This window comes from Dromaius novaehollandiae, chromosome 32 (assembly GCF_036370855.1).
Source record: "Dromaius novaehollandiae isolate bDroNov1 chromosome 32, bDroNov1.hap1, whole genome shotgun sequence".
Taxonomy (NCBI): domain Eukaryota; kingdom Metazoa; phylum Chordata; class Aves; order Casuariiformes; family Dromaiidae; genus Dromaius; species Dromaius novaehollandiae.
The window spans coordinates 1,553,073-1,572,259 of record NC_088131.1 but is presented as its reverse complement, the minus strand read 5'-3'; the positions used below and the strand labels follow the sequence as shown (position 1 = coordinate 1,572,259).

At 54.5% G+C, this 19,187-nt stretch overlaps 1 pseudogene; it reads right to left on the bottom strand.

The window, feature by feature from the left end:
- Positions 1 to 8,509: 8,509 nt before the first annotated feature.
- On the bottom strand, positions 8,510 to 18,177 carry LOC135324536 (olfactory receptor 14A16-like; annotated as a pseudogene).
- Between the last annotated feature and the right edge of the window lie 1,010 nt (positions 18,178 to 19,187).

The following is a 19,187-nucleotide window of genomic DNA, read 5'->3' as shown; positions in this document are numbered from 1 at the left end:
TCTTAATGGCTCTGGAACAGCGGTGCTGAGGTCACTGCTGACACGAGGAGGCCGTGGTGACAGCATGCCTGGCTCAGTCCCCACCCGCAGGGGCCCTGCCTGGCTCTACCCCATGGTGGGATGCTGGGGGCTCAAGGGTGCCTCCTTGGGAAAGGGGCTGTGGTGCTGGGGGCTGCTCTCCTGGAGACCCTTCCCATGGACCATCTCGCCTGGCCGAGGGAACGGCTGCTCCTGCGCCAGGGAAGTGCTTGCTGCCTGCCCAGCGTGGGCCATGGGCTCCAGCCCCGTCCTGTGCTGGGCACCTCTGCTGCAGTCGCTCCCGGGTGTCCCTGCCTGTCCCAGAGCCCTGGGAAGCCCCTGCTGGGGGCCAGCCCTCCCGGCATGGTCTCACCAGTGCAGAGCAGAGGGGCAGCCCCACTGCCCTCGACCTGCTGGCTGTGCGCTGATGCCTCCTGGGAGGTGGCTGTCCTTCCTGCAGGGCATTAGCAAAGCCTTTTCCCACAGCTCTTTCCCCCGACTTCCCCTCCCCACAGTCTTCTTGCTAATGGGTCAGTGCAGGAGAGGACTTTCCCCTCCCTTCAAGCCTGCTCAGCCCCTGCAGCAACCTCCTCTGTTGGGAGCTGCCTTTTCTGCAGAGGTGAAGAGCTTCTCTGCCAAGGAGTTTCTGGGTCCTGCCGTGCTGTAGCTACTGCTGTCGATGTCTTGCCCAAAGGAAAGAAGTGGGGAAGTTGTGTAATAGAGACTATTTTCTTCCCCTTTCTCATTCTGCTGGTATCTGGTCAGATGAGCTGAGCAAGTGCAAAAGGCTTTTTGTCTCCCCGCATTGCAAGGGATTCTCAGGATGGTGGTGATGATGCAGACAGAAGAGGCCAGGCTCAGTAGAAATGGGAAAAGAGCTTCTATAAAAGAGATCAAGGAAGTCAGCAGCAGGATCACTGTAGGATCATCACAGGAGTGATTAATGATGGGCATGAGTTCACACAAGAAATTGTCTCACTAGCACCAGAGAGACTTAGCTGTGACGTAAGGCACATGATTAGGGTACAAGCCACACATCCACCAATGTGGCTCACAGCTGCGAGGTCAAGATGGAATTTGATATTTGCTACTGAGATTCCTGCAGAGATTTGCCCCTTGCTCAGTACCAGGGGTAGACCCGTCTTGCCAGAAGATAACATTATGCACAGGCCAAGAAACCAAAACAAGGAAGCTGTGCAATGCAGACCTACACAGAAACAGTGTACAAGGACACCAAGGCAAAAGACGTGACCCCTGATGTGATCATGCAGCCCTTGGCCTCACGCTAGCCCAGAGCTGACCCTCCAACACAGCGCTACTGCTCTGTTAAGGTACTACCGACATGCCCCGGATGAGCACAGTGTCCCTGTGGAGATGGTCCCCCTCACGCTGTCCCTTCAGAGGCATCCCCTCAGGCCCCTTTAGGACTCACACCTGGAAACAGAGAGGAGGTGATCCTGGCCTCTGCTCCTCCTGGCATCTCTGCTGCCCCACAGCCTCGCTCTTCAGTGCCGTCCGTAGCTCCCACAGCAGTTGTCGCGGCCCGAAAGGAGTCGTTCAGGACGACCTCCCTCCCCTTGGGTCCAAACGACCAAGTTTGTGATGCCCTTGGACTGAATTAAGGTGAAACGACACCAGCCAACCAGTTTTAAGATTTATTAACACAAAGATAAGGCATGTGGTCAAATAGGATAATTCAATGGCGAATACTGCAACTAGCTAGACAAAAACAGATCTTACTAACATTCAACAAAAGAGAGGGGGAAAGAGAGAGAGAGAGAGAGAGAGAGAGAAAGATATCACCACCCGTGGATCCAGCGGCGTCCTGTTGGTCCTCTTCCTTTGGGAGTCTCGGCAGTGGGGGGGCTCCCGTCTGGTGGTAGGTGGGTCCTCTTCACCCTGGGGGTAAGTTTTGGTGGTGCGCGTGCAGTAATTACAACTCGAGTTGGGTCCGACCCTAGGTTAGCTCGGAATGACACGCGTGCAGTGGTTACAGCTCGAGTTGGGTACCTCCAAAGAGGGACCCTGAACAAAGAGATCCCTGGGCAATTATAGCTTTTTCAAATTAAGTTTCCCACCCCCCCACGTGGTAGTTCAGACCAATAGTAATTTTTGAGTCTGGGGTCTCCTGCTCCTTATTGGATCTCATCGTTGTTCCTAGGCAGGCTGTTTCTTTTCTCCCTTATCTTTTCTGTTGCAGTTTCTGCCGACAGGTGTGTCTTCCTTCCTTGGGTCCCACCATCATCTCTCAAGGTCTTGACAAAGAGGTGGTAACTCCAGCAATTAGCACTGTTTGAGCAGTGCACAGGAATGCAAATTGCTGGTAACTCCCTTATCATTCCCGCCTGCACCAGCTCTGGGGCCCTTTCTTACCGAACTAGGGAGCGCGGCCTAAGGCTTCAGCAAATTTAGCCACTCATGCCAAGCAAGTTTTATAGAAGTTGTGCTAAAAACGGATCCCAAAGTCTCTGCCCGACTGTGGTCTCGTTCAGTGCAGGCTCGGTGTGTTCCGGGTGGTCGCAGGGAGACCATCTCGGGGGTCGCAGCAGCCCAGTCCTGTTTCCGACAGGGACAGATGGCTTGTTCGGGGTTATGGCCTGCCTGCACCCCATGCACCAAGAAATGTTTAAGGCAAAAAATTCATTCATCTGTCCGCCACAGCAGTGTTTCCTCCAAACGCTCCCCTCTGGCCCCAGGCTCACCCAGCCCCTTGCGGCCATTTCTCTCTTCCTCCCATCACTAACTCCTCCCTCAGTCCCTCTCTCTCTGCACCTCTTTTTGCTGAAATCCCACCGACAGTTAATGGGTGTGGGGGGTGGGGGATGACTAGGACAGGAGATAGCACACACTCTCACCCCCCTCCACTCTCTCTATGCCTCCGAAGGGAAAAGTGGACCAGGAAAACCTCAGGCAAAGAAGGCCCTGAGGGCCTCTGCCCTTTCCGTGGGGTTCAGGATACGGAATTATTGACAGGTTTCACCTTTCCACTTTTTTCTTTGCAGCAAAAAACAGTGTACTCAACTTTACACACTGCATTTATGAGGCATCATCTCCTTTCTGAAGTCTGGTTTCAAAGCTGGAAGTTGTGGATGAATACCTTCCTTTTGGAAAAGCTCTGAAGCATGGAGTGTTTGAGGTGGATTAATGCATAGGACAAGAAGAGCTGGAAGTCACTGCACAAAACATCGCTGGTTCAGCCCACTTCCAGTTAACTCCAGCTGACATTTGGTTTCCCAGTAAGAGCAGAGCAGGGTGTTACAGTGTTTCCCGGCCAGCGTAAGTCTTTGCTAGAGGCAGCTCAATCCATTGCCAGACATGTTAAGATGGAATGGCAGCTTTTAAGCTACAGTTGAAAACAGGAGTTTGGACAAGCATAGCATCCCCCTGGCACCCCCCGTCAGTCCTACATCAGGCAGCTGAAATTCCATGACCAAGTCAGTCTCTTTCCAAGGAAAAATCACAGAGGGAGGAGTCAGGGTTCTCAGCTGTGCTTTTTATTGTTAAAGGCAGGGTGAGCTCGGTGGCAAGTATTTGGCAGGCAAACGTCCTCCACAGCGAGGTGGAGTCACAGCTGGACGTGCAGTGTGCCTGCACATGCCATTCCAGATGTGTGCAGCGGTGCCCCGGGAGAAGGGTGGTGCTGCAGGGTTGGACATTTGCCGGTCTGCATGGCGCCCAGTGTCCCTGTCACTCTCCACCCCACGCAGTGCAAGGCCAGGGGTATCAGAAGGGTGGTGGCCACGCTGGGCAGCTCCCAAAGGTGGACGCCAGCCTGCAGGGCAGGTCCCGGCTGATGCTGTCCCTCGTGAGCAGGACCAGGCAGAGCAACACGAGCTGCAGGCAGGCGAGGAGCACAAACAGCTTCCTGCAGGCCAGGAGAGGGTTAAGACAGCGGAGGGGAGAAATCTGTCTCATCTGTTTCCAGACATCACCTGCAGATGCCACCAGGCCAGCAACTGGCACCCTGCATCATGCTGGGCACACCACCCCCCTGCCCCGTTCCTGGGCCTCAGCTTAAGGGCCCAAGCATCTCGGCTCTGCTCTTCATCTCCCTACTGAGCCCAGAAACAACCACCACCTCCGCAACCCCGGGAGAAGGGATCCTGAGCTGTGTCCGTGTTGAGAAGGGAGAAGCTGATGGATGCCTTGGGACCGCCAGCCTGGGCATCCCACCGCCCGCAAACCAGCCCTGGCACGCCGAGCCCCACGCGGCAACTCACTGCAGCCAAAAAGTGATGCCCTGCCTCTTTGCCACCAGCTGCTCCTCCTGCAGGTCAAGGCACAGCAGGACACGTGTCGGTGTGGGCAAGACTGCTGGGCCTTGGGGGCTCAGACCCCCACCCTCATCCCCACTGAGACCAGTGCCCCCAAAGCCAGCGGGTGCCCTGCACACCCTTTCTTCCCCAAGGCCCACGTCGGGCTTGTCCGTCCTACCAGCTTCACAGCCACCATCTCCCGCATAAGTGACGTGGACAGCCTGGCCGCCTGCTCCGTCTTCCCCCTGTTGTGGGCACCACAGGCAGTTGGGGCGTGAGGAGCGAGCTCGGCCGGCATTGGGACCACCAGACGGGCAACAGGGACCCGGGGTGCTGGACAGGCTCTGCTGGGGCTGAGGCAAGGCACCCCAGGCTCCCAGCATCAAAAACACCCTTCCCTCCACTCCCTTCCCACGTCAGGCTCGGAGGGCATTTAGGACAGGCTTGGAGCTCTTCAGAGCTGTTCAGAGCTGCTTCAAAGAGCCAACCAGTGTGCGGGTTGTTTGGTTTTCTTTCCATCAGGTACTTTGGAAAAGGCACTGGGCCCTTCCGAGAAGGTTTGGAGGACTCAAAGGGAGGCTGAAAGCTGTTGCAGAGCCCCTTAGGGCTGCCCAGAGCTGTTCAGCACTCAGCAGAGGATTTTAGAGCTTGCGCGAGTGGTCGACCGCTGTTCAGGGAAGGTCTGAAGCCACGCAGAGGCTGTTGGGAGTGCTCCAGAGGCATTCTAGCAGGGTTGGGAGCACCTTAGATGTCATCGGAGGAGGATCAGATTGCGGCTCTGTTGTCCGGGATTGGCACAGCCCTTCCCAAGCTGGGACTGGGGACACAGAGACCTGGGAGCTGCACAGAGCCCCGCCCCACAGGTTGGGCGCGGGGGCCTGTCCCCACTCACCCCACTGTCTGCCCTTGGAGGCCCTCGCGTCTCTCCCGGAGGCACTCGCGTTCTTTCCTCAGCACCTGGACGAAGGAAGGGCCCTGCTCAGTAGTCCACGCCAAGCCCACCGTGAGGGGGCTTTCCCCACACAAAGACCTCGTCCCGCCTTGCTTCCTACGCCTAGTACCTTCTCGATCTCAGCCTGCTCCCGCAGGGCCTCTGCCAGCTTGGCTGCTGACTGCTTCTCCTGCAAAGCAACCGGGCCACGTTGCAAAGAGCCCAGGTGGGACTGGCAATGCCCAGTCAGTCTGCAGGGCGCTGCGAGGCCGGCCGGGGCCAGGGAGGCAGGGACACAGGCGTCCTTGGGGGCTGGCACCACACCCAGCAGCTCTGCCCACCTAAGCGGTGTTTTCACGGGGGTTACAGACCTGGTGGAGCTCCTTCCGGGCCGCGTCTCCCTCGGCCTTCACCTCCGTCAGCTCTGCCTGGGAGAGAAGAGGCAGTGGGAGCATCTCGGTGGGGGGAGCTGGAGGACCCCCAGGGACCAGTGTGGGCTCTAGGCCCAGGGCCCTGGCTGAGACTGGGCGTCCCCAAACCACGCAGTCCCCCCACCCCTCTCAGGGTCCCTGGGGGAGCCAGCTGGACAGCGGAGCATCTGCCTCACCTGGAGCTGTGGGAGGACTTCTTTGGTCCTCTCCAGCTGCTGGGAGCTCTGGGCATGCTGCGCTGCCAAGGCGAAGTGCTGTGGAGATGAACCGGGGGTGAGGGCCAAGTGCGAGGGGGTCGTGGGGCAGCCAGAGGGGTGTCCGAGGGGGTGTTGGCACGGGGCTCTCGGTACCTCGGTGGTGAGCTCCTGCAGGGTGGTGCGGAGCTCCTCTTTCTCCTTCTCCTGCAGGGATGGGGACAGTGCTGGGGAGCAGGCCTTGGAGCCCCCCGTGCACACGCCCGGGCATCCCCAGCACCTACCAAGCCCCGGAGCTGCTCCTGCATTGCAGCTGTCTCCTGCTCGCTCTCCTTCAGGCAGCTCAGGAGGGTGCTGAGCTCTTCCCTCAGCCCCACGTCGGGCTCCTCAGCCCCCTCCCAGGAGCGCTGCAGCCTGCGGGGTTGAGGAGAGGGGAGGCTGCTGAGTGCAGACCCCCAGGGCAGAGATCAGGCACCCAGGCAGGCGGGTAGCACCCAGAGCCCTCCGGGACGGGTGGCAGGGCCCGCCCCCCACCTCCACCCAGCCCCGCAGGGACCCCATCAAGGGCCAAGGCGTGCAGGGGCTGCAGACAGCCTCCGGGACCCGAGTCTCAGCCCCGAGCAGGATGGAGCCATGCCCACCCATCCATCCCTTCTTCCAACGCGCTGCTAGCTGCTCGCAGGACGCCACAAGCCTGCTCCTGCTCCAGCAGCTTCTCCAGCAGGTCCCGGCGTTCATCCTGGTGCCGCCGCAAGCAGAGCTGCAAGTCCTCCAGCTCCATGGGCACAGGCATGCACTGCAGGCCGAGGGGCCGGCAGCTCCTCTGGGCCAAAGGCGCTTCACCCCCTCAGCCCGAGAGAGCCCTTCTCCCAGGGGCCGCAGGCAGCTCGGTGTCCCGAATGCCAAGGATGCTGCTCTGCCCCACTGTGAGGTCGCCCCAGCCCGCCCCGCCTTGCCCTGCCCCGGGCTGCTGTGACACGGCTGCTCTTCTCTGACCTCACTGCTCCTCTCTGGCAGCACCGCTGTGGGGCTGCTGGAGCCCGAGGGGGACCCGGGGGTTGCAGAGGCCTCAGCCCCACCCAGGGCTGTCTAGACACGGCCACCTCGACACCAGCCCGCAGGGACGTGCATTGGTGAGGGCAAGACTGCTGGGCTTTGGGGGCTCAGACCCCCACCCTCATCCCCGCCGAGAGCTTGTGTAGAGAACTGGTACTAAATGCAATGTTGTCTCGACATTGCTGCTGCTGCTGCAGAGCTGCTACTGCCAAGGCGCGTCGGGCAATGCTGCACCAGCGTCCCCGGGAGCCGTCCGCGAGGTAAACAGCCTCGTGCACCTGCATGGGGGAAAAAGGGCGTGAAAAGGGCAGAAGGTCGCCTCTAGGGGAACAGCATGTCTGGCACAAACTGCACGTACACATTTGCCATCTGCGCATGAGCAGGAGACCCCCAGATGCCCCAGCCCGTTTCTGGAAGGTTCCGAGAGGGCGGACTGCGCATGACAGTTAATCTGCATGGGAAGTGAGGAAGCACCGCCCAGAGGTGGGGCAAGAACCTATAAAAACTGCAGACTGTGTGAATGGGGGGGGCTTGCTTGGGACGACTGAAGATCTCGGGCGGAGTCAGCAGAACACCATCGGACTCGGAGTGGTGGTAGCTAGTTTCTTTTCTCCTTTTCCAACTTTCTCTGTCTTTTCCCCTTACCCTTGTTCCCCTCTCCTCTTTGCCTTTCCCCACCTTTTCTCCCCACTCCGTTGAAAATAAAGGTAAAAGGTTGTACGACATTTGACCGGTTTTAGGGTCTTAATCTCGTCCTTGGGATCATAACGAAACCTTCCCGATATTGGATCGAGACAACAGTCACATGCTTGAGGGCTGCCATTCAGAGGGAGCTCAGCCGGGAGGAGGAATGGGCTGTCAGGAACCTTGTGAAATTCAGAAGGACAAATGCCAGGCCCTGCACCTCGGAGAGACCAACACCCTGGAGCGATACACACTGGGGAGTCCCTGGCTGGGCAGGAGCTCTGAGGAGAAGGACCTGGGAGTCTTTGTGGGCAGCGAACTGAACATGAGCCAGCAGCATTCCTTGGCAGACATGGAGGCCACAGCATCCTGGCCTGCATGAACCTGAGCAAAGCCAGGAGATCAGTGGAAGTGACTATCCCCCTCTACTCAGGCTTCTTAGAGCACATCTAGATTCTGCATCCAATTGGGGCCCCGTGCAGAAGAATGCTGTTGATCACTCTGAGTGATTTCAGTGGCCAGACCCCAAGGTGCTTGGGGACTGGAGCACTTGCCCTGGGAGGAGAGGCTGAGGGAACAGGGCTTGTTCAGCCTGGAGAAGGGAAGGCTTTTGGGGTGACTCTTAGCAGATTCCCAACTCAAGGTGGCCACCCATAGTGAACCAGCCTTTTATAGGGATTCATGGCAGAAGAATGAGAGGTAGTGGTTAAAAACTAAGATTGGATAGCAGGGAGAAAAATCAGTGAGGATAATGAAGCATTTGAAGAGGTTATGGCCTCTCTATTCTTGGAGGCTTTCAGGATGCTGTTGGACAAAGCCCAGAGGAACTCTAGTGTGACTTCAGTGTTGATCCCGATGAGAGCAGGAGGTTGGACTAGAGACCTCCCAAGATCGCTTCCAACTGAAAGGGATGGGTGATTCTGGCATCTCTGGTGATAGCTACTGCGATTCTTGCACTCCTGAATTCCTTTTCTGCATGTGTTTTAGCACCACTCGTAGCATCCCCAGAGCCTGCCCCTCCTCGTAGTGCAAGGAGGTACATACACTACAACATGATGTCAAATGGGTGTGACATATGCAGAAAGTCATGGCATGACGGTGATTGCACTCTAACAGGCCTAAGGTCCTCTGCAGATCCTGTAAAATCCAGAAGGATTAGAAAATCCATTAAACGACCTAGGAAGACATTTGTACACTTGACTTTGTCAGTGTGGGAGGCTGAGGGAGCTGGGTTTGTTCAGCCTGGAGAAGAGGAGGCTTTGGGCAGACCTAATGAGAACCTGCCCATACCTACCAGGAGGTGATCAAGAAGATGGAGCCAACCTCTTCACCACTCTGCACCATGAGAGGAGGAGTCCCAGGATGAGGCATTAGCTGAAACAAGAGAGGTTCAGGCTGGGGATAAGCAAAAACATTTTACCCATCCAAAGAGTGAAGCACTGGGGCAGGTTGCCCAGAGAGGTTGTGCCACCTCCATCCTCAGAGGTTTTCAAGACCTAAATGACTAAAGCCCTCAGCAACCTGGCTGGATCTGACAGCTGAGCCTGCTGTGAGAAGCATGTTGGGCTAGAGACAACCGGAGGTCCCTTCCAGCCTGAATGATTTGGCATTTCCTTCCACCCTGGGTCTTCCCTTGTTGACCTTAGGGAAAACGTTCAGCTTCCCCATGGCCATGGAAGTACATCAGACAAAAGTATGAGCACATCAACTGCATGTGTCTTGTCCTGCTCTGGTCAGAGCAGTTCAGATTCAGGGCTGCTTGGCAGGTGCCCCCAGGTGGCCCTGATTTTTCATTGGCTTCACCTTTTATTGCATTTTCCCCTCTTTTCACCTTACAGGCTCTTCTCTTTTACCACCCTGATCTCCTCCCATGCAATCAGTCCTCCTCTGTTTACCCTGTCCCCACTGACCCTGGTCTTGCTTGCTTTGTACCTTCCTTTGGCTTCTCTGGGATGGCTGCCATGCTCATTTCCACCATTTCCAGCAGTTCCTTTACAATACCACCGCCTTTATTATCTGTAGTGTCCTGCAGTTGGTCATGCTGTTATCCTGTCAGAGGCATGGCAAGATAGGATGAGCCATCTGCACACACACACATTCACAGCTGACACAAAGGAGCTTGAATTCAGAGGGACCTTGAGAAGCTTGGAGATGAGGCCAAGAGAAACCTCCTGAAGTTGTGAAAGGAGAAGCAGCAGGTTGGGCCTTGGGGGAGTGACCCTGAGGAGAAGGGCCTGGACATCAGGAGGGATGCTATATGGGTCTGTGGTGCATGCTCACCACAGATCAGACCAGCTGCATACGAGGCTGCATTAGGAAGCGTGTGCCCGCCTAGACAAGGACAGTTATTATCGCCCTCCACTCAGTACAAGAGTGGCCACATCTGGAATCGTTCATCCACGTGTGTTACAGCCAGTGCTGGAGGAATGGGGAGGACCTGGAGAGAGTGCAGACGAGGTCTGCCAAGATGGGGCTTGTTGCCTGCAGCACATGAGCTGTACAGGGAGGACGAGGGGCCTGGGCTCCATTATCCTCATGAAGCAGAGGGTAAGGGCAGTAGAGTAGTAGCCCATGAGTGCTTGAAGGGTGGTTTCAGAGATGGTGGCCCTTTTCTTGGTGGTGGGAAGCAGCATGAGAAGGGGAAAGAGCCACAGTCTTCAGCTTGTGAGGTTCAGAATGGATGTTAGAAAAAGAAATGCCCCTTGAAGGGTAGTGCTGTGGTGCAAGAGGTCAGGCAGAGGGAGTCTGTGGTGAGACCCTGGCTTTGTGTTTCAAGGAAAAGCAAAGGAGGGTGGAGAGACATCAGTAAAGGTGGGCAGATCCCTGGGTGAGAGCAAGGTGGGGAAGCAGGCTGGGTGTCTACAGGCTGCAGTGGAGAAGGGGCAGGCATGGGACAGTGTAGGACAGCCTGGATGGGAGATGGCCAGGGGCACTGCCAAGGCTGAAAGCTTCTGACAGGACTGAGATCTTTGTCCTCTTGTCTATGGCTCCTGTATCTGCCACTGAGGCCTGCCAGAAGACACCATGTCCTTGTAGTCCGGGGCCTTGTTTCCTCCTCCTGTTGGGGGGGCCTGCATGGTGCCATCTCATTCCCTCACTCAGTGTGGCACACCCCCACCCTCACACTGTGCCCCCACAAAGAGCCCTGAGCAAAGCAGGAGGGAAACCATCACCCTACTCAAGGACAAGTGCTTGGCCATGTGGTGTGAGAAAACACACCTAGGCTGACTTGGCATCAGAGCCACCTGCACATTTCCTTTCCCTGCCTCTAACAACTGCCTCCAGCTTTCCTCTCTCATCAGCCCCTGGAGAGGCCCTGTGAGTAATGGCCCTCAGGGGGACCCATTAATGCTCCAATAAACTTTGGGATTTGCTTCTGAATGCAACTTCTTCAGAGGTTGCTTCACTGTCCTCTCAGAATCTGAGGTTCATGGACTCACCACTAAATACTCCTGAGGGGTCATTGCAATACAAAATGCCCTGATGAGCTCCTAATTATCCCCATAATTTTCCTCAGTTCTTCAGATCTGGTGTGGTGAATTGGAGAGGTTTCAGGAGTGTCTTTACAAGAGGAAGAAGCATCAAAAAAAAAAAAAAAACACACAAGGGATTCCTGCTTTTAAAGTTTTCTTTACTGTACAGCTTACAGAACAAGTGATATCCACATTCTCTGATTCATAGTGACTCAGAGGGTCTCCCACTGATTCCTGATGTGTGAGAAAAGCAGTATTTTTGACAGCAGACATGTATGAACAGCCTTCCTCCTCCCCTCCCCAGCCCCACCATTTCTCTCTTCGGCCACTGGGGACCTACATCACTCTTGTAAAAAGCAAACCTTTTTCCACTCAAGTCCGTAGCTGAGTGTTACAGCCTCTATGCACCAATTCCCACCTGCTTCCCTTACAGAACTAGCTACAAAGAGACGCAGGAGGATAATTCTGAGCTGTGATCAAAACAACAAAACATGATACATTTGAATGAAAAATAAGATACACTCCTTAACCGCATGCTAAGTCCAAGGTGCCTCCAGGGAGGTCCACTTTCCACAAGGAATAGCCTTGCTAGAAATATTTTTGACAGCTAGACAGGAAAGGAGAGATAGCAACACAATTCAGTTGTCTAAAGAGACAAGGAGAGTCCTGAAAGAGGAGGCAAGATGAACTATCTGAGTGATTAAAGAGTAAGAGCAGGAGGAGAAATGGAAAACTATGGAAAGTTGCTTTCTACACATAATCCGATGCAAAGATGACTGTAGAAATGATCAGTTTAATCAGGGCATGGGGAAAAGATGTGAAAGATTGGTGAGGTTAAAAGCACAGTAGAAGAGACAGAGCAGTGAGAATGCAAGTTTGGGGGACACCAATATTTCTTCTCCTGGGATTCATACCCTTCCTGAAGATTTCCAGTAGTTCCTCAAAGGAAAACATGGACAATTTATTAAAATTATTGAATTATTTCAGCTGAGGAAAAAGTACTGACATTTTTAAAAAGTCTTTCACCATTTCAGGCAGAGCTCACTGTCTAACCACAAGCATGCAGTGGCACTTGGAGAGGCCCTGGTGTATGTGAGGTACTTGCCTGGGCCTGGCAGCTCTCAGAGTTGACCTGCAGGAGACCGGAGCCCCTCGGAGCTGCAGATGGAGGCTGGGCAGAGGGGACCAAGGCACCTACAAAGGCACCACGTGTCCGTGTCCCTGTCACTGCATCTCACCCCAGGTCTGGAAATCACTTTCCCTTAAAACACACACACACACACACACACACACACACACACACACACACGTACACACACACGCAGAGTATCCCCCCCCCAAACACCAGCGGGAGGATTATAAGAATACAGACTGTTAAAAGCTGAAAAGTGTAAAAAAATAGTTCTTTGCTTTCATTTTCTTTAATTTCTTTCTCATGTCAGGTTTATTGTCACTTTCTAAACATTTCTGTTCTAATCAGGCCTACACCATTAAAAAAGGCAACCCTGTTTCTCACACAGAATCCAGTGCTCACCAAAACCATGCCTTGCCCAGGGCTGTCCATGCCACTCCTCACTCTTTCCAAAGAGCAAGGCGCACTCTGAGGGCTTGAGCTCTCTTTACCAGGAGCAGAAAACAGGGTGACCAGCTTCAATGAAATGTGATATCTTTGGATGGCCAAATTGGCACCAATCTCAATACACCTGTGTTGCAGTGCTGTTTTAAAGGAGGCCCTAAGCACCTAGCCACTCTCCCGGCACGGTCAATGAAGTGTAACTGATTTTAGGCAGCAACAGAGAGGAGGCTGATCTCACCCAGTGCCAGACCCTTCCATGCAGATGTCTCTGCCTAATCCAGCTGCCTGCACTTCCCTTTCTAGGCAATGGAGAGAAATAAGGTGTCCCCCTGAGAGGTCTTGGGATACTTCTCCTGGTGACCAGCTGATGCTCCAGGAAGGTTCCTGTAGGTCCAGGATCACATTTCCCAGCACTGCCTGGGAACAAAGCAATCCCAGGGCATCTCAGGCAGCAATAACCTCTCTTGGTGCCCCAACTAATAAAACCCTGAATGTAAACTTTTACTCAAAAGTTCAAACTTATTCAAAGAAGAACTCTATGCAATAACTGAGAAAAGCCAGGAATTACCACCTTTGTTTGACTATATACATATACGCGTACAGTTATTTGTCACGCCATATTTGCTCCCACGACTCTGAATGGGGAAGTTTTCTGCTGGGGAACAACTCTATTTAACTTAACATACTTCCTCTCTCTTCTACCTCTCTGTTCTCTCTGCTTCCTCTGCCTATTCTGTCTTTGCAGAGCTCTTCATGGAAACGTGCACTGTGACTGAATCACCGCACTGAGGATGGACGAGACCTCTGGACATCATGTCCCCACAGTCCAACCTCCCTCCTCAATGCAGAGGGAACTAAATGAGCTTGCTCAGGGGCTCACTCCAATTGCACATAGTTCACAAAGGCACTAAGCGTGCATGCCACCCCATGGTCCAGGCCATTAATGAAGTTCCACAGTGTTGCCCCCTGTGTTGATCACGGAGGGATGCCACCAGTAACCAGACACCAGTTTGGCCTCCCCATACCACTAATCACAGCCTTTGGGCCTGATAGACCAGCCAATCTTCTACCTGCTTTATGGTTCATTTATCGAGTGCAGATCTCAACAGTTTGGCTACAGGTAGAACATGGACGACTGTGTCAAAGGCCTTGCCAAAATGGAGGCACACAAAGTCCCCTGCTTTCCCCTTGTGCCCACAGTCTTATGGTAGAAGGCAATCAGGTTGGTCAGGCAGAGTTTCCATTTCCTTTTGCTCAGCCCATGCTGGCTCTGCCAATCCTTGCCCTCCATGTGCTTGGAGATGGTTTCCAGAAGCATTTGCTGCATCACCTTCCCAGGGACTCGCATGAAGCTGACCTGCATTCTTCCTCTTGCCCTTCTCTGGAAATGGGTGTGATGTCTGCCATTTCCCAGATAGCAGGAATCTCCCTGCTTGCCCCAACATTTCAAAGACAATCAAGAGCAATGTCACACGGGCACTAGGAGCCCTAGGAACCAGGGGGACCTGGAGGCAGCTCTTACCGGTAGTATGTAAGGCAGAAAAGCCAAGGAGAGACTCAGCTTTTTCCCGGTCCTTGTCACTATGTCCCCTGCCCCACTGAGCAGTGAGAGCACATTCTCCTTAGCTGCCTTCCTTGTGCTGCCAGCATGCTTACAAAAGCCCTCCTGGTTGCCCTCCACACCCCTTGCAAGCTCCAGCTCCAGCTCCAGCTCCAGCTGAGCTTTGGCTTTCCTAACTCCATCGCTGCATCCACAGGCAAGGTTTCTGTCTGCCTCCTGGGCAGCCTCTTCCCTCTTCCACCCTCCGGGAACTTCCTTCCTGTGGTTGAACTCCTAAGTCAGGGTGCCCCTGGTCATCCATGCGGTTCTCCTGCCAGGCCCTGCTTGACTCCCATCACATCACACTGGCTTGTTCCTGGGCTTTGAGGACGTTGTCCCTGAAGATCCACGAGGGATCCATGGCCTCTCTGCCCTCCAGGACAGTCTCCTGTGCCACTTAACCTGGTTCTGGCCTAACAGCAGCACCAGCACAGGTGACTTCCAGGAACCTGCACCAACCAATCAGGTACTGAGGCAGAAGTGACCTCACAATCAGCCCTGAAGCCCTTTGCCGGCTTCTGAGGTAGCAGTGACCTTACAGCCCCATATGTGAGCCCTGTGCCTGCTGCTGGCCTATCAGGTCCTGGGGCAGAAGTGACCTCACAAGCACAAACCCCAGCCATGTGCCTGCTCCTGGCCTGTCATGTTCTCTCACAGAAGTGACCCTCTCCTTGACTCCCAGCAAGGTGGGGAAGGTTGTTCTCTGGGATTTGCTTGCTTCTGCAAGAGCTTCTCAGGAGCTAGGAGAGGGCCTCGGAGGTGACAGTGCCCTGGCCCCAGGCACACATCAGCACCTTCACTCTGCCAGCCATGGGACCTCTCTTTCCTCCCCCCAGTTCTCTGCTCTCCAAGCTGCTCTCCAACAGGGTGACAAGTGCCTGAGGTCCCCTTGCCCACACACAGGGCATGGTCCTGATGGATTCCCATGAGCACTGCCAGATGGTTGTCCCCAAGCGCCTGACCCGGGAAGCGTTTGCAGGAGGGACACAATCGGTTATCACAGCCACAGGCAATGCAGTGCCATGAGGATCCCTCCAGGCCTGTTCTTCCAGCACCTCCTTGAATGACATGCTCGGGAGGAACAGGACGGGCCAGGTCCCATCTGTGCCCATCCAGCCGGCTGCAGGGAGTCCCTGGGGTCCTGGTTTAGCCCAACAGAATGAAATTCTCAGTGTAGCGGCAGGGCTGCCACTCACTGCTGCCTTCCACACTGGTCCTGGAGCTTTGAGGTCCCCGACTGAAACCTTTGTTTGAGTGTCCAGCAACTGCCCCTTGGCTGGAAGGGGTGTCTCCAACCCTGATGCCCTCTATGCCACAGGGAGTGTCAGCAAAAGGCCCTCCTTCCCCCAGGTACTGCTGCCCATGGAAGAAATGGCTCTGCCAGAGAGGGGGTAAAATCCGCCTGTATTTGGAGATGTTTACTGGTGCGACTGCTGCCTTCATTCCCCCTCTTTGGAGTTGTTTCTACTTTCTTCCTCTACCTCTCCCACAGAAACTTCTTGGACTCTGTGGTGGGTGTCATGAGCTGCTGTCATGAGCAATCGGAGGAGGCTGTACCCAGCCCTGTGGCTCAGGGACTGGGAGCCTTGGCACCTGGGGAGGGTCCCTGCTCCTTGGCTTGCCCAGGCCTTTGCTGTGAGCTCTCATGCACACACTTACTCTTGCAGTGGGCTCCCCACGATGCCCAGATTATCGGCATGGCATGTCCCTGGACTCAGCTCTTTCTCCAGAGGGATGATCCATGATGCAGGGGAGAAAATATAGCACAGTATAGACTGAGGAGTGACATGAAGAAATATCACTGAAGAGTATAGAAAGCATCGTGTAGTTTATAGTCACCTGCCTCACATTCACTCCTAATCCTTTCTCTTTCATCCCACAGCCACTGAGGCCAAAGGGAAGATTTTTTTTTTTTCACCTGGCTTCCCCGCCCCACAGTTGGTGTGAGTATGAGTCCTAATGCTTTAATTAAAAAGTTAGACTTGCAAAAAACATATTCTGTCACTAAAACAGCATAATCCTGGCCATGTGCTTGGAGGTTGAGTAAAGAAGAAGTCCCTCTAGAGCTCTCTCCCTTGAGCAAGCCTGGGTACCTCTGGCTCCAGCCACTTGGCAACTGGCAGAAAGGCCTTTCTTGTTTTGATTGTTTTAAAATGTTGGCAGTCCCTGGGCACTCTGTTGATCATACCGCTCTCCCCAGCATTGGTAGTCTGCCAGTTGTGCCCTTTATTTTGCTTCTTTTTTGGTGGTGGCTGCAGGGTATTTCACCTGTCTCACTGCACTTGCCCTGCACTTGTCTGTACTCTTGCTGTTACAACCCACGATAACAGGGGCTGTCTTTGCTACAAGAGCACCCTGTTGCCTTCTTGTCAACTTGTTGAACACCAGCACACCCAGGTCCTTTCCTGCAAAGCTGCTCTCCAGCCAGTCCGCCCCAGCTTGCCTTGCTGTATGGGCCCGAGGGGGGCCCCGATCTGGCAGTGCTGCTCAGCAGAGCAAGTGGGCTGTGGTGCCCTGGGGCCACAGGCTGACACTGTGCTGGTCTGGGTGGGAAGCAGACCCAGCTGGACGGGCGTCGTTACAACCCCCTACCAAGGCATCTGTTGCCCTGTGGCCATGGACGATGCTCTGGGCAATCACAGGGCATTTCAAATGGCTCAGGCTATGTTCAGGCGTGTCGCGAGATCCAGCCCATGGCTTCTCATCGACGGTGACATGGACCACTCTGCAGGATCCCTTTCCTGGGCCTCCTGGGTCCCAGCTGCCTGTCATGGGGTTGCAGAGCTCTCACTAGCCTGCACATTCACTGCTTTAGCCCTTTGCCTCTGGATGACTCCACTGCATTTTGTGAAGCTCCATTCACTGCCCACCCCTAAGCACACGGTGCCCTTGGGGATGCCCTGTGCTCTCCTGATGGATCCATACTCCCTTCGAGAAGGACGACCATCAGTGTCCAGCACTGTCCTATGGGAGATACCACTTGACCATTCTCCATCTCCAGGTGTACTGGGCACCCACAAGTGAGAGCTGAATCCAGCCCTCATTCCCTAATACATCACCTCTAAGCTCATTGCCTTGAGCCCAGGGAGAGCCCCGGAAAAGCAACAGGCCCTTTCAGGGGGAAAGTCCTTGAGCACATCCTTGGCTCCAGCTCTGAAAGCAGAGCCCAAACGTCAAGCACCACACTGGGGAAATCCCATTTATTACAGAGAGGACAGCTGTGACACAATGAGAGACACATTTACAGAAGACCTCTGGGTCAGGCAGACTGTGTTCATGGCTGTAAGGAAGTGGGATGAATTCCAGCACTTCTGCACAAACATGATGATCACAGCAAGAATGCCCAAAGCACAAGACTTGTCTGAGGTACTTAGAAACCACTTGTGAAGAGGGATGGGCAGCTCACTGCTGCTGCACTAAAAGCAGGTGAATCAGTTTCTTCAGGGCATCCCTGAGCTCCCTGTTCCTCATGCTGTAGATGAGAGGGTTCACTGCTGGAGGCACCACCGAGTACAAAACAGTCACCACCAGATCCAGAGCTGGGGAGGAGATGGAGGGGGGGCTTCAGGTGGGCAAATATGACAGTGCTGACAAACAGGGAGACCACGGCCAGGTGAGGGAGGCACATGGAAAGGGCTTTGTGCTGGCCCTGCTCAGAGGGGATCCTCAGCACAGCAGTGAAGATCTGCACGTAGGACAGCACAATGAAAACGAAACACCCAAAGCGTAAACAGATACTAACCACAAGCACCCCAAGTTCCCTGAGGTAGGAGTCAGAGCAGGAGAGCTTGAGGATTGGGGGAATTTCACAGAAAAACTGGCCCAGGGAGTTGCCTTGGCAGAGCGGTATTGAAAATGTGTTAGCAGTGTGCAGCACCGCACTGAGAAACCCACTGGCCCAGGCAGCTGCTGCCATTTTGACACACGCTCTGCTGCCCATGATGGTCCCATAGTGCAGGGGTTTACATATGGCAACATAGCGATCGTAGGCCATGATTGTGAGAAGAGAATACTCAGCCAACATGAAAATGGCAAGAAAAAAGACCTGTGCAGCACATCCTGAGTAGGAAATGGCCCTGGTGTCCCACAGGGAATTGGCCATGGATTTGGGGACAATGACAGAGATGAAGCCAAGATCGAGGAGGGAGAGGTTGAGGAGGAAGAAGTACATGGGGGTGTGGAGGCGGTGGTCACAGGCTATGGCTGTGATGATGAGGATGTTGCCCAGGAGGGCAGCCAGGTAGATGCCCAGGAAGAGGGAGAAGTGCAAGAGCTGCAGCTCCCGGGTGTCCACAAATGCCAGGAGGAGGAACTCATCCAGGAAACTGCTGTTGGGCATTTGCTTCCTCTCAGCTTTGGGGACTGTCCAAGGAGGAAAAGGCATTGACAAGTTAGTTTTCTCTGAGCCAAGCCCAAACTATTCTTAATAGAACCCGCCACATTTCCTCTCTTCTCTCCTTTCCTTCAGATCCCTTTTCTCATCTCTGGTTTATGCTGTCTGAGTGTGCCATGCACAGCAGGGGCCTCGGGGTGTGGGCTCCAGAGGAGACGGGTGCGACAAGCTGAGTGAAGGGGATTCAGTCCAGTGACCCAGTGCAAATATCCTCTTTTAATCATTGTGAGAGACGAATACAGCACTCATGGCAGCTGTCTCTGAAAGAGAAGACCCTTGAGAGGGATTCATCTCTCCCAGCCTTGCCCTCCTGAACACAGGTGTCTGTATCAGAATCAGCCCCACCAGCTCCCACTCCAGCAAGCCACAGAAACACTGAAGGGAAGGCAGGGGATGACCCGATCCCTTCCTAGACATCTCTGTTCCAGTGAGATGGACCCTCTCCTCACATCAGTTTACCCTCTGCACTCTTTCTCCAGGCACTGCAATGGGAGTGGGATGTGACTAGCTCTGATGTACACACTCTGCAGCAGATTACAGCCACCCATTTTGTGGAAAGTTCATTCAACAGTTTA